Genomic DNA, 14549 nt, shown 5'->3' with positions numbered 1-14549 from the left:
CCTGCCTCCTGTTACCATCCAGCCTAGACGCACAGTTCAGGACCCCCTACCCGAGATCCGCCGGTTTTGACACCGACACTTCCTCTTCAATATCTCTTTCTCACACACAAACACAAATTCTGTCTCCTAGGGTCTCAATTTCTCCATTGTTCTCTTGTATGTCGCTCACACACACCCTCTCTCTCTAGAGATATCTTGTGTTCCCTCATATGTCTCTCTAGCTATCACTCTCATTGTGAAATATCTTTCTCTCTCGCAGACACGAAACTCCGTCTCTCTGGATCTCATTTCTCTCTGATATCTGTTTGTATGTGACTCACACGCACCCTCTCCCTATCTCTCTCACACCCACACACATAACCCAGCCTTCTGATCCACTATACTCCTATCTCTAACGCACACTAGCTAGCATCTTTATCTTTCTATTTATATGTTTCTCCATCAACCTTCTTTCTCGCCCCACTCTTGATTCCTATCACGCACACTACATATGTTTCTCTCTACATGCAGTCAAGTGCCTTCTCACACACATATATAACTTCACCCTTTGAACCACCCGATGGTCATCTCCAACACCCAAACTAGCAGATGTCCCTCTAGCTAGCATCTCCATCTATGTATCTATCTGTAGTTTCTCTGTCAACATTTCTTTCTCGCACGAAGTCTTGCTTCCTATCACCCGCACTATATATGTCTCTCCATACATATGCATTTATAGGTTGGTCTCTTTTGCACAATCGTTGCGCCTCACTCCCTCTGCTCACCATAGATGCATGCTCCAGCCCACACCACTATCTCTTAAGGACAAAAACACATGCTCAATTGTCGGGACTTCTTCCATGCATTCTCACATGCATGCATATTGTCATACCGATCCGTCTCTCCCATGTCGTTGATCTTATGACTTATGTATTCTTTATTTTATCTCGATCATGCGCGCGCACACACACACACATCCCATGTATACATGTATACCTCTCACACATGCACGTTCAAGGTCTCTATGTCTCCATACGTAGTTAATTACCCTCAATCCTAACGCCACATCGAATTGTTCTCCTCTTTTGTGCACATAACTTCCACCTGGATGGGTGAAACACACACTCACACTTAACAATCTCCTTCTAGCTACCCCCCTGCCTCTCACTCTTCCCCTATATCCCTGAAACCAATAAGACCATCCATTAGTTTAATTCCCGCCTACATGCACCATTGATATATTGTAGTCTTCCTCGGTGTCTCTCGAACAAACACGTTCTCTCGAAGTCGACTCCTCTCACGCGCACACACCTTCTCTTCCCTCTCTACGGGCATTTTCTCTCTCGCACCCCATCGTTGGTGGCCTCTGCCATACACATCACCTCTCTATGATGAAAGCCATGGACACTTAAATTACATCCGCCACAGAGGACCCTGCGACACACACACACACGCACCCCCCCCAACACACACACACTAAGACTCCATCTCTCTCACACACACACACAAACACACACACACGCAAGCACACATGCCCCCCCCACACACACACTAAGACTCCATCTCTCTCCCTCTCTCTCACACACACACACAACTAAGACTCCATCTCTCTCTCTCTCTCTCACACACACCCCACACACACACTAAGACTCCATCTCACACACACATGCTCTAGGCGGAGCATTTCTTCCTACCACCCTTCATCCAACCTTACCCGTATGATGAACAATCAGCTTTATTTACTTGCATAACATGGACAAATTCCACTTTACTTTAGTAGTCAGCAAACTTATCATCTGTACCCTTATAAAAAAACGAGTTGGTGGTGATGGTGTGCCTACCATCTTGTAATACAGACCGTATGATCTACATCTGAGGATAGAAAGCAAACTATGATAATTTTACAAAAGATACCCGCACCTCTCTCCACATCATTATCTCCCGCAACCTCATTGCTCAGCAATTAAAAAAGGAATAAGTCTCTGGAACAATCTAGCATGCATGGTGGTCGCTGCCGCCTGCCGGCGCCGTCCATCCCCATGCCTCCGCCCATTCCGACTACCAGTCACCACCACGCTCCACTCCTCCTCGCCTTATCTCTCATCTTTCATTTTTTTCGATGACATTCTCCAGATACCAGTTTTCCGATAAAATTCTCGAGATATCATTAGTTTTTACACATGGAATTACTCCTGCATGGGTCAATCACAACAGGTGTTCTGTAAAAAAATGCATATTGATGTTCCGTGCAATGCACGAGAATCTTGCTTGTAATTATATAACACAAATCACGAGCAGGAAGTGACATTTTTTTGACACAACCACGTTAACATGGCCACGTAAATCACTAGCTAAAGTAAATACCATTATACTTATATCCCGATGCAAAAGGTTGAGTACATGTCCGAAGAGTAGAGTCGCACACACGCACTCCGTCTCTTAGAATCTCTCTATCACACACACACCAGTTACGTGACGCCCACTTAAGCAGACATGTATGTTACAATTTGTGCACCCAAGGGTACACGTGATGCTGCACATTTATTTAAGCCGGAAGGCGAACCCAAACAGTAGCTGCATTCATTCCCCTCCCGCCGCCTCTTCTTTGGTCGCCGTCGCCCGGTAGCCATGGGCCGGCCGAAGGTAACAACATACGCCATACTCTCGCCGGAGCGGCGCTTTAATGTGGAAATTTTAGTGGCCATGCATGCATCTTTTTGTGCTAGCACTCCTATATAAGGGTTGACCAGTCGTTTCCCGCGGACCTGCGCGGGCGGTGCAAGAGGAAGGAGAAGGGAAGCGGGCTGTGGAGTAACGTTTTTTACCACAATTTCCTAGGAAATCGAGTGCAATAATTGAGTAGTTTTGCAAGCTACCAGTACTACATCTGAAACGGTTCAAAACCTATACTCCCTTGCCAGCGCGCGCTTCTCGCGTGAAACGGTCAGCGTCGCCCTGGAGCGTCAGTGCCACATTAATGCCCGACCAGAGCGGAGGCGACCTCTCACTGGCACCGGCTTTGAAGTGGCGCGACGGCCGAGAGAGCACCACTTCCCGGTGCATGCATCTGCTCCGCGTCGAGACTGGCCATAGGCCCTGTTTGGATCCATGGGTTAGAGTTAGTTTGAGCTAGTTGGGGCTCAAATATCCCTAAACTATCCAAGCATGAGGGTTTAAATTGGAGCAAGTTGCACCGAACCCACGAAAAAAATATCCCACCCATGAGGGTTTAAACTGGAGATAGTTCTCATTGGGACCACTAAAAAATCACTTTTTCTCTCCGTGAAGTGCATTTATTTCAATCTAACCTTGTCACCCAAACACCTCTTTGGCTACAGTTAGTTCAGGGTTAGTCATGAGTTTGTCTAACCTCTAGCTAAGTTAGAGTATCAAACAGGAGCAGTATAGGACATGCAAGTTGCTCAAAGCATACATGCAAATTCATACGTGAAAGGATTTTTTTCTTTTTAAAAATGGAACGTGAAAGGAATTTTTTTTAGAATGCTCTTGGCATGTCGCTAACATGTGATAGTTAACCGACCTCAATAGACGGCAGAAACGCCAGCCCGCCGAACTTTGATAGAGACGAGGAGGGAGAAGCGATACAGGCTGCTGGATTACTAGAGATAGGTGTCGCACGGAAGCCAAGAAATATGGTGATAGCGTGGGTTAGCCATGTACTAGTATGATGTAACTACACTTGGCTGTCTTGTTTCGTACTCTTCCAGTCCACTATGGAGGTGATTGGTTAATTTTATATCGCTGAATAATATTAAATATTATGACTGCAGACGCTCCACCACGAGGTTCCTTGCTCCTTCTCGGTCGTCCGGAATCTATGTTCTTCCACTCTATTTTTTTACGTGAGCTTTGTTCATCCTTTTGCCAACACGCGAGACATCTAGCATCAAGGTGCACATGTTATGCAAGGATCGTTCCATCTATATGAAGAACACATGGGACTGGAACTACGAGACGAACATGTACCCAGGAGTGGACGTACGAACCTCAGTAATGTAGCATAGTAAGTGAAGTAGAAAGGCACAAATCGTATGAACATGCGTGGCATATAGGGTGTGTTTGGTTGCGTTCTCGTCTCAGCATAGTTGTTCCCTCTTCAGGCATGCTCAACTCAACACCCCTCTTCATGCATGCTCTCTTCATGCATGCTTCTAGTGTAGTTGTGCTAAACTAGTGTGGACTCATTAACCCTCCATACACTCTACCAAACACCCAAAAGTAGGTCGAGAAGGGATCTCTTGGGCGGCATTTGTCTCTTACTACGTACTACCACTAAATGTTGTATGTGCAATGCACGGTGATGTTATGGAGTACGTGCCTAAGTACTATACTACAACTATATTAGCTGGAGGCACATATTAACTTTTATATTTGTTTACGTGTATGCCCCGAGACCTTCCAACTAGACATGTCTTTGTCTCCATTTTTTTTGCGGAAAATGTGTCTTTGTCTCCAGGCCGCACTTTGTATCGTTCATACCACTAAGTACTACTACGTGTGGTCTCCGACCCAGAAGTGGAAGAAGTGGAGACGCTCTACCATGCTATTTTTTTACGCTGGGCTCTACCACGTTGTTCATGTCCCACTCCTTTCGCTGACGTGTGGGACATCCAGCACGTGCCGTGTTTGGAACCCTTCGTCGTAAGAGTTGAAACGCTAGCATTCATCAGAAATAAAATTAATTATAAATCGGCAGTGATACTATTTTTTGCGAACCAATTAGCAGTGAAACTATACCTCGATATCGGGAAGAATACTACTCCGTTCGCCAACATGTGGGACGTAGACCATCCTGGTCCACTTTCCATGCACACAGAACTCCAAGGGAGTCACCCAGGTCGTCGCGCTGCAGTAACAATGACTAATGATCCATCAAATCACAGGCCCACTTCCCACTTTGAAGTTCCTTGGACGAAGGAACCATCATGACTTCGTTGAATTCCGCTTCTTGAAGAAAACTACTGTACCAGCAGTACTGCTAGCTACAGTAGTGACTACAACAGAGGCCTCCTTTCGTTCATAGGATAGGAATATGAAAATCATAGGAAGTGAGATGACATGCATCTCAATTCCTATAGATAAAGAGATGCCATTTGATGCTTAGGATAGGAATTTTTCCATTTAGTCTAGGCTAATGTACTGGTAATTTGCTCTAAAAACTACAGTAGTAACTAGTAGTAATGGTACATGCTCGTACTCAGACACACACACACACTAACTACTAGTACTACTACTTCTCACATGCTGGCCAGACACCGTCGTTCTCCTTCCCGGCTTTGTCAGTGACACCCCACCGTGCTAGGATCTCCATCGACCTCTTCGCAGCAGCGCGTGCATCCTTTTATTTCTTGCAACGGCGGGCCTCTCTTTTCTTGAGTGCTTTCTGACTTTTCCGCTCCCTCTGTGCGGCTTTGGCCGCCTCTTGCTCTACCGCCCATTCGGCCTTGGCATCTTCAAATTCCTCCCACATAGTTGTGAGGTCGCGACCGGCGATGAATTCGGCACGGCGGGATGCCATCGCTTCCCTACCATGTTGTGTGCGGTCGTGGGCGGCGAGGAACTCGGCGCGGCAGGATGCCATCGCTGCCTTACTGGTTAGTGTGCTGCACGGTGGCATGAACGATGCTTGGTGAGAGCTCTGGGGTGGGGTGGCCGGAGAACCGTATAGTGCATTGGTTTGTCAAGAGCTCAAGGACAGAAGACGAAGCAAATTTGGATTCCCCTTCAATCCTGGTCATTTATTACCGAGTAAAATGCATTGGTGGTCATCAAACTTGTCTTGGTAGCTCACTTTGATCATTGTATACGAGATATGGTGATTATACGGTCACTAGATCAGCGTATAGCTCCGTATTTGTCTGGTTGACCAGTCAAACAGTCAGCATGCGCCTCATCAGCTCGTGTTCTTTATCTATCTACACGGGCCTACCTGTCAATGGAGAAAGAAATACTGTAAAAACCAAAATTATGCTAGAGTCCGGACCGCTTCCGGAGCCCGCTCTCACCGCCCTGGCCCCTCAAGACGCCAGCTGCCCGCCGCATGCATGCATAGCAAGTAGTACTCCTTATGTGGAGGAGAGAGAGGCATTGACAAAGTCAAGGAGTGGGCTCTGCAAGAGCCCGTCTCTACACGTGCTCCTAGGTATAAAAAAATAATTCTAAAAAAGGCATAAAAACCAATTGTGTCTTAAAAAAGAAAGGTAAAAACATTTGAGAGGAAATAGATAGAGAGAAAGTGAGAAAAGCTGTAACCTGGGCATTACATGAGGAAGGAGGGAGTGGTGCACATGCCAAGTTCACTGGGCTGCCGTGTTTCACACTCCTCCGTCGTAACAGTGGAGACAATAGCTTTCATAAAATATAAACAATGAATACTCGTTGCTCGTCCTCTATATCGGAAAGAATACTTTCATTCGCCGACATGTGGGACGTCGACCATCCTGGTCCACCTGCCATACACAAAATTATCCTGGTCTACCCTGGTCGTATCGCAGGCCCAACCTTTCCCACTGTAAGTTGTTCGGACAAAGGAACCATCATGACTTCATTGAATTCCGCTTCTTCAAGAAAACTTACTATACCCACAATACTGCTACCACACGCGAAGACTGGACGACACTGTACCACGTCATATCACTGAAACCCACTAGGCCAAACTAGCCCGCCTAGGTCATCTATTTTGGAATGGAGGGAGTACGTCTCTGCACTGCTATGATTTTGTGTTGCATGTCATATAACTGAAACCCAGTAGGCCAAACTAGCCCGCCTAGGTCATCGATCGCTAAGCCTACAATTTTAGGAGCTAGGGCTATTGGTCGATCGACTAGGGATAATTATAAGCGTACCACGAGCTCATCAGCCCCAACGTTTCTCTTCGGTGAGTGTTTTGCAAGTACTATAGCTCGCACAATAGCTAGCCTACTAACACCAACAATCATCAAACAAGCCCTACTGATATGATTAACAGTTCAAACTTACATCTAATCATGCCATATATTACATCAAAAGCTGGTGAGAATACATCTCTTTCCATAACTCGGAGAGGGTTCGCATGATTCACTATCAAACAAAAGTAGCAAGATCCGCCCACACAAGACAGTGCACTAGCCCTAAGATGGTTTGATAACACGCATCGTTCTGGTAATTAAACACAGGGCAATGCAAACTACCCTGAAGGATTAGCGCGACCAACTATTTCTTGTCATCGATCTTTCGGGCAATGACCACAGCACAGACAGCGGCATGGGAATCGATTTTTGGGGCGATGTCCGTAGGACTAACCACGACATCGGAATCGATCTGTGGGGTCCACAGGATGGACAGTGGCATCGGAATCGATCTCCGGGGCGATGCCAACAGGACGGGCCACGACATCGGAATCATCAAGGACGTCCACCGGCACCTGCACAACCCTAACATATTAGCAAGCACATTGCAAATAATCAAAAACCACAACTATGGTAATAAGCCATTATTTTTTACCTTGTGCGGCTCACCAGGGGATCTCATCCCTCCGGGGACCATCTCCTCGTCCTCGATGGGGGCCATCACCTTGCCAGGGGAATACTGCTTCTCAACGGCAACTATCTCCTCAAACTCGGTCTTGAGCCTCACATAGGTGGCAATCAGAGTTCCTGGGATAGGCACGGTGGGGCCATTGGTGTTCTTCCAACTTTCTTTGAGGAGTTCGTCCGCCAACGTCCTCAACTCTTAGGCCAGTGCTTGTTTCTTGGAGTTCTTCGTCTCCATGGGTTGGCCCGCCAACATGGTCAACTCGTTGGTCAGTGCTCGCTTCCTGGAGATTGCCAGCAACTCTTTGCCTTGTGCTCCAGGATCCATCAATGAACTGACAAACAAAAATCAATCGAAAGGAAACCACAATCGCGATGAAAACGGGAAAAGAATAGGATGTGAGAATCGGTCGGTGCTTCGCAAAAAGAAGATTCTTGGAATGAAAATATAACAACATAACTGATTCGCCCACCTTTCCTTCATTGGTACAGAAGAAAAATGGCAGAAGTGAGTATCCTGGAGTGAGGTTTTCTTCAAGAAAGGGAATAAAGGGCTTGAACAAGCGTTCTAGTGAAATGATGGTTGCTTCGTCCAGTCCAACTTGGAGGCCACCTTACCACTGCTGGTAAAGGTGTGCAGTTTGTGATATGACGGGTCATGACAGCCACACCGGCGTGACAGGTGAGTCTCGACTGTAGCACCTCGCTGTGATTTTGTGGATGGCACGCGGGCCCGGATGCTTTGAAATGTCTTGCATGTAGATAGAGCGGCTAGTCATATACTCCCTCCTTTCCGGTTTATAGGGCTCAATTCAAAAATTTCACCAACTAAGGTAGATGGTGAGTGGTGGAATCCTCTTTGTAATTTGCAAAAGCACCAAATTAATGCTCTTGTTTTCTTCAAAAATGTATGTTTACAAATGTATTAATTGCAATGCATGCATGCATAAAGTACATGCATTGGTCAATTTTCTCTTAATACCTGCATGCAATTATTTAATGCACCTTGGAATCTGAACTTGTGATGGGGAACAACCAAATTGAGCCTTATAAAATGAAAAAAACTAAGATTTTGAGATAAGCTCTATAAATCAGAAAGGAGGGAGTAGGAGTGCTCAATATTGTGCACCGCGACCAAGGCGGAGAGGAAAACGAGAGAACTACGTAATTAATGCATGAGTTTAATTAGGGTAGTTTTGTAAAGTATGAGATACATTTCTCCAATCGCAAAATGCCTTGGTTCATGAGATTTGAGATTTGAGCCCTATAAACCGGAAGGGAGAGAGTACTGCACACGGTGTAGTCTAGTCACTTGTTGAAATCTCTAGAAAGGCAAATACTCCTTTCCGGTTTACAGGGCTATACTACTCCCTCCGTCTAGGTGTGTAAGTCATCTTGAAAACCAAATACGTAGTCCCAAAACACTTAGGCACGGTGCATTAACTTCTACCTTGTTTCTTGTTTCTTGACATATCAACCAATAAGAGATGAGAGGTGTGCATGCTTTTAATGACTTGCAATGGCTAGTTCATTGCATGCAATGCTATTAATTAGCAAATAAACATTGGTGACCCCAGGAGGAAATGGTGCTAAGCGCGTGGACCAATGGATAATGGAGTTTAATTGTTAAACAATAGCAATTTTGTCTCATGCAAGAGCCTGGCTAGTACTCCAAGGAACCGCACCACGCGAGCGTTCGCAACTGCCACGTTCGGGTTGCGCTTGGCTCTTCGCCTCTTCGAGAAGACGAACAATGATGTTACTCCTACTTCTACAGTATTGAATCCACTGCTGCATGTCCGTCCACCTCGTGCGGGAGGGATAGCGTGTAGCGAAAGGTTCTACTTACTGCTCCTGCCTTTGCGTCTATGACAGGTGGGCCCAACAGGTGGTTGGCCCTCCTGTCATGCAGCCAAAGGCAGGTGCAGTTAAGGCACCGGAGCTCAGTCCGCGAGGGAGAGGGCGTTGTAGTAATAAAATTTCTCGGTCTTGTATGAGTTGATGAAGATAGGGGTTGCTTGCTAGGGTTGCTCACTATGTATATATAGGCCGGAGCCTCCACGCTTGCTTGCTAGGGTTGCTCTATTCACACACTCTCATCCTCTCCAGATCTAAACAAGATAGGGGTAGTAACACTTCTTTCTCCCTTCAAAAAACACTGGCTTTCTATCCTCACCGTTGGTTACAAATCCGGACGTATCCCCCTCCGCCGGTGAAGGGGAGGAGGGGCAGTGTTTAGGCCGTCGTCGACAGCGAGGGAGGAGACCCACTGCCGGCCGCACCGTTATCTCTGGCCGAGCACCGGTGCGGGAGGTCCTCCGATCCCTTCGTCGTTGCCTGTGGGCGGATACGGCCTCCCGCCGCCCACCTATCCACATCCCGACGACCTTTAGGTATATCTTCATTCGAAACCACCTTAGATCTACTTCCCCAGCTCGCTACATCGCTGCATGTGCATCATTTTCTACCTCTCAGACCCTCTCTATCGGATGGTCCAACGTCACATATTTTTTTCTTCTATTGTTAGAGGTAAAGCTACTTCATGGAGTCAAATATTGTACTACTTGGTTCAAACAAGAAATAAAGTGGGGGTGGGGGAATTTAGTATGTACATCGGACTTGGTACAAACAGGAAGGAAAGGGGCTGAAAGTAGTACAGACTGGTCATCCAACCGGTCTCTTGGTCGAAAAGGGAAATACAGGGGTAACGCTGTACACAGTGGTATGACCAGGACTAGATTTGCTATCCACACATAGGAGTAGCTGGCTAGAGTGAACAAAAATGGGACCAACCCAGATATGTTTCTTGGATGTTTGTTTCTCGAGGCAACAAACTATGAATCACCACTTTATGCCCCTGTTTACGCACATGGTGCTGGACTGCTGGTGCACCCACTGTCCCATGCCCTTATACCAAATATTTAGGCTCCGTTCGGAATAAAGGGGCAGAAAACATAGGTCTTGATGAAAATAGAGGAATAGGAAAGGAATGTAGGTATAAAACTATGGAACAGCGAACCGGAGGAAACTCTCAAGAGAATGTGTTCGGATGGACTACGAAATGTACATATTTGTTTTTTTAGCGACAAGGGAGCTATTCACCGCCGGACGAAAGCCACACTCTCCCTCCCATGGTCAAACTTGTTGTCCCGTCGCTGCCTCCGAAGAGGGCACCCCTGCCCTCTCGTCCTGGATCGAAGGACGCCATCCTGTCGGCAGGCAGAGCAACTCACCCCCGAGCACGAATGGACAGGGCAACCAGTTGCCGAGGATAGGACAATAGTCGTGGCGAGCTCACCCCTAAAGGAAACTCATACATCGCCACCGTCTCCAGCCAAGACCCAAACACCCACCGCAGCTGTCGAGCATGGACACTATTGAAGACCAGTAGATCACCACCGCACTGAGCCCTGACCACGAAGAGCTTCCAAGCTGGCACCTTCAAGAAGAAAGCAACGCCGATGTGCCACCGTCACCCAATCCGGAGATTTCGGGCTTTCGCCTAAGGCCAAGAGGCGGAGGGCCGGGTGTAGGTCTCGATGTTGCCCACAAGAAGGAAAACAGCGCCATGGGCGTCACCAACATCGTGGCCGGCCTCATTGGTCAAGGGTTTCCCCCGACGTAGAGCCTGCACCCAACGCCCCTCCGACCTGCAGAATCTACAACCGGAGTAATAAATTACCGATATAGAGATAAAACTTCTCAATGGAACTTGCAAGTCAACAATTAAAAGTGTGAAATTTATACATACTTCTGTATATAAAATCAGCTTATGCGTGGATACATAGCCTGTGAGTAGACACTCTAGAATACTAGCTATTGCTTAATACTTACAGAGAAATGTACCATCTTGAATTATCTGGAATATAATTGCTATTGGTCATTCCACATGTTTATTGAAGTCATCCATTGAAGCATATCACCGAGAGTGAAAGTTAACCGTCTGTTATTGCTATCTCCCGTTGGGTATTTTCCAAATAACCGAGAGTCACATATGTACCATTGGCCATTTGCACTAATAGGTGAGAGTTTTATTTTTCACCTTCGGCTATTAAATTTCACCGTCCGGCATTACATGTAATCCCCGAGGGTGTAGCAAAAACCGTTGGACATTATAATTAACCGTCGGGCATTTAATTGGATATCCGAGAGTTGGATTTTTACCGTCGGGCAATCTAGTACACCGTCGGCTATTGGTAGTAATACTTGTGAGTTGGCAATAACGGTCGGCCATTGGAACTACCGTCGGCTATTACTCTAATAACCGACGGCCCGTCGGCTATTATATTTCACCATCGGAAATATGGGGATTTCTAGTACTGAAACATCATAGGATCAAACTATAATAGCAAAGCTCGCGATACATCAAGATTGTATCACCTCAAGAACACGAGAGAGAGAGAGATCAAACACATAGCTACTGGTACATACCCTCAGCCCCGAGGGAGAACTACTCCCTCCTCGTCACGGAGAGCACTATGATGATGACGATGGCCACCGGAGAGGGATTGCCCCTCCGACAGGGTGCCGGAACGGGTCTAGATTGGTTTTCGGTGGCTACGGAGGCTTGTGGCGGCGGAACTCCCGATCTATTATCTCTTCTGGAAGTTTTAGGGTACGTAGGTATATATGGGTGCAGGAAGTACGTCGGTGGAGCTTCGGGGGGCCCCACGAGGCAGGGGGGCGCGCCCCCCACCCTCATGGGTACCTCCCTTCTCTCCTGACGTGGGGTCCAAGTCCATCCGGTAGCTTTCCTTCCAAAAATAACTTCTCCAGTTGATTTCGTTCTGTTTCGACTCCGTTTGATATTCCTTTTCTTCGAAACACTGAAATAGGCAAAAAAAACATCAATTCTGGGTTGGGCCTCCGGTTAATAGGTTAGTCCCAAAAATAATATAAAAGTGGATAATAAAGCCCAAAATTGCCAAAAACAGTAGATAACATAGCATGGAGCAATCAAAAATTATAGATACGTTGGAGACGTATCAGCAGGCAACTCACTTATTGGAAATAATACATACTGATGTATGCGGTCCGATGAGTGTTGAGGCTCACGGCGGGTATCGTTATTTCCTGACCTTCACAGATGATTTGAGCAGATATGAGTATATATACTTGATGAAACATAAGTCTGAAACATTGGAAATGTTCAGAGAATTTCAGAGTGAAGTAGAAAATCATCGTAACAAGAAAATAAAGTTTCTACGATCTGATCGTGGAAGTGAATATTTGAGTTATGAGTTTGGTCTTCATTTGGAATAATGCAGAATAGTTTCGCAACTCACGCCACCTGGAACACCACAGTGTAATGGTGTGTCCGAACATCGTGACCATACTTTATTAGATATGGTCTGATCTATGATGTCTCTTACCGATTTACCACTATCATTTTGGGGTTATGCACTAGAGACAGCTGCATACACGTTAAATAGGGCAGCATCTAAATCCGTTGAGATGACACCGTATGAACTATGGGTTTGTGTAGCGACCCGACCCGAATGGATCAAGTCTCAGTGCTTAAGTGTCATCCCTGGATCAATATGCTGACACACACAGTACTCGAGGATTTATAACAGAGGTAAATCACATGTATAAAGTAACATAAATACTATTACCTCAATCCATATTGCGGAAGTAACAACAAAGTTGTGGATTCCCATCAACACCAACGGCAAAGTGGAGTGTAGAAATCGTAACCCTAACGTATCACTTACTCGTCGTAAGATTCCTGCAACATGAGACGTTGCAGCCACAAAGGGTCAGTACATTGAATGTACTGGAAAATTCACACCATAGGATAATGATGAATAATAGCTATCACTACATGCATACTGGGCTGGTGGAAAGCTCTAAGTTTAATTTTTGCATAAAGCCAATTTTTCCCTACAACAAAGGAATAAATTTTATTTAACTACAAAGTTTGTTGAAAATTACTGAGAATGTTCCTCCAACTCAATCCCAATTAAAAGTTAACAACCCAACAAATTAATTAAGTAACATGACGAGATCAACATGATAATCCAAGAACTAGATACTCAAGATGTCCATAACCATGATTAGTTTGTACACTCTAGTGCAAGTGGGAGACTGAAGGAAATATGCCCTAGAGGCAATAATAAAGTTGTCATTTATATTTCCTTATATCATGATAAATGTTTATTATTCATGCTAGAATTGTATTAACCGGAAACTTAGTACATGTGTTAATACATAGACAAACAAAGTGTCCCTAGTATGCCTCTACTTGACTAGCTCGTTAATCAAAGATGGTTAAGTTTCCTAGCCATAGACATGTGTTGTCATTTGATGAACGGGATCACATCATTAGAGAATGATGTGATGGAAAATACCCATCCGTTAGCTTAGCACTATGATCGTTTAGTTTATTACTATTGCTTTCTTCATGACTTATACATGTTCCTCAGACTATGAGATTATGCAACTCCCGAATACCAGAGGAACACCTTGTGTGCTATCAAACATCACAACATAACTGGGTGATTATAAAGATTCTCTATAGGTGTCTCTGATGGTGTTTGTTGAGTTTGAATAGATCGAGATTAGGATTTGTCACTCCGATTGTCGGAGAGGTATCTCTGGGCCCTCTTGGTAATGCACATCACTATAAGCCTTGCAAGCAATGTGACTAATGAGTTAGTTGCGTGATGATGCATTACGAAACAAGTAAAAGGACATGCCTGTAACGAGATTGAACTAGGTATTGAGATACCGACGATCGAATCTCGGGCAAGTAACATACCGATGACAAAGGGAACAACATATGTTGTTATGCGGTTTGACCAATAAATATCTTCCTAGAATATGTAGGAACCAATATGAGCATCCAGGTTCCGCTATTGCTTATTGACCGGAGACATGTCTCGGTCATGTCTACATAGTTCTCGAACCCGTAGGGTCCGCACGCTTAACGTTTGGTGAAGATCGGTATTACGAGTTTATGTGTTTTGATGTACTGAAGATAGTTCGGAGATCCGGATGTGATCACGGACATGACGAGGAGTCTCGAAATGGTTGAGA

Source organism: Triticum urartu, chromosome 4 (assembly GCF_003073215.2).
Source record: "Triticum urartu cultivar G1812 chromosome 4, Tu2.1, whole genome shotgun sequence".
NCBI lineage: Eukaryota > Viridiplantae > Streptophyta > Magnoliopsida > Poales > Poaceae > Triticum > Triticum urartu.
This window is presented reverse-complemented; position numbering follows the sequence as displayed.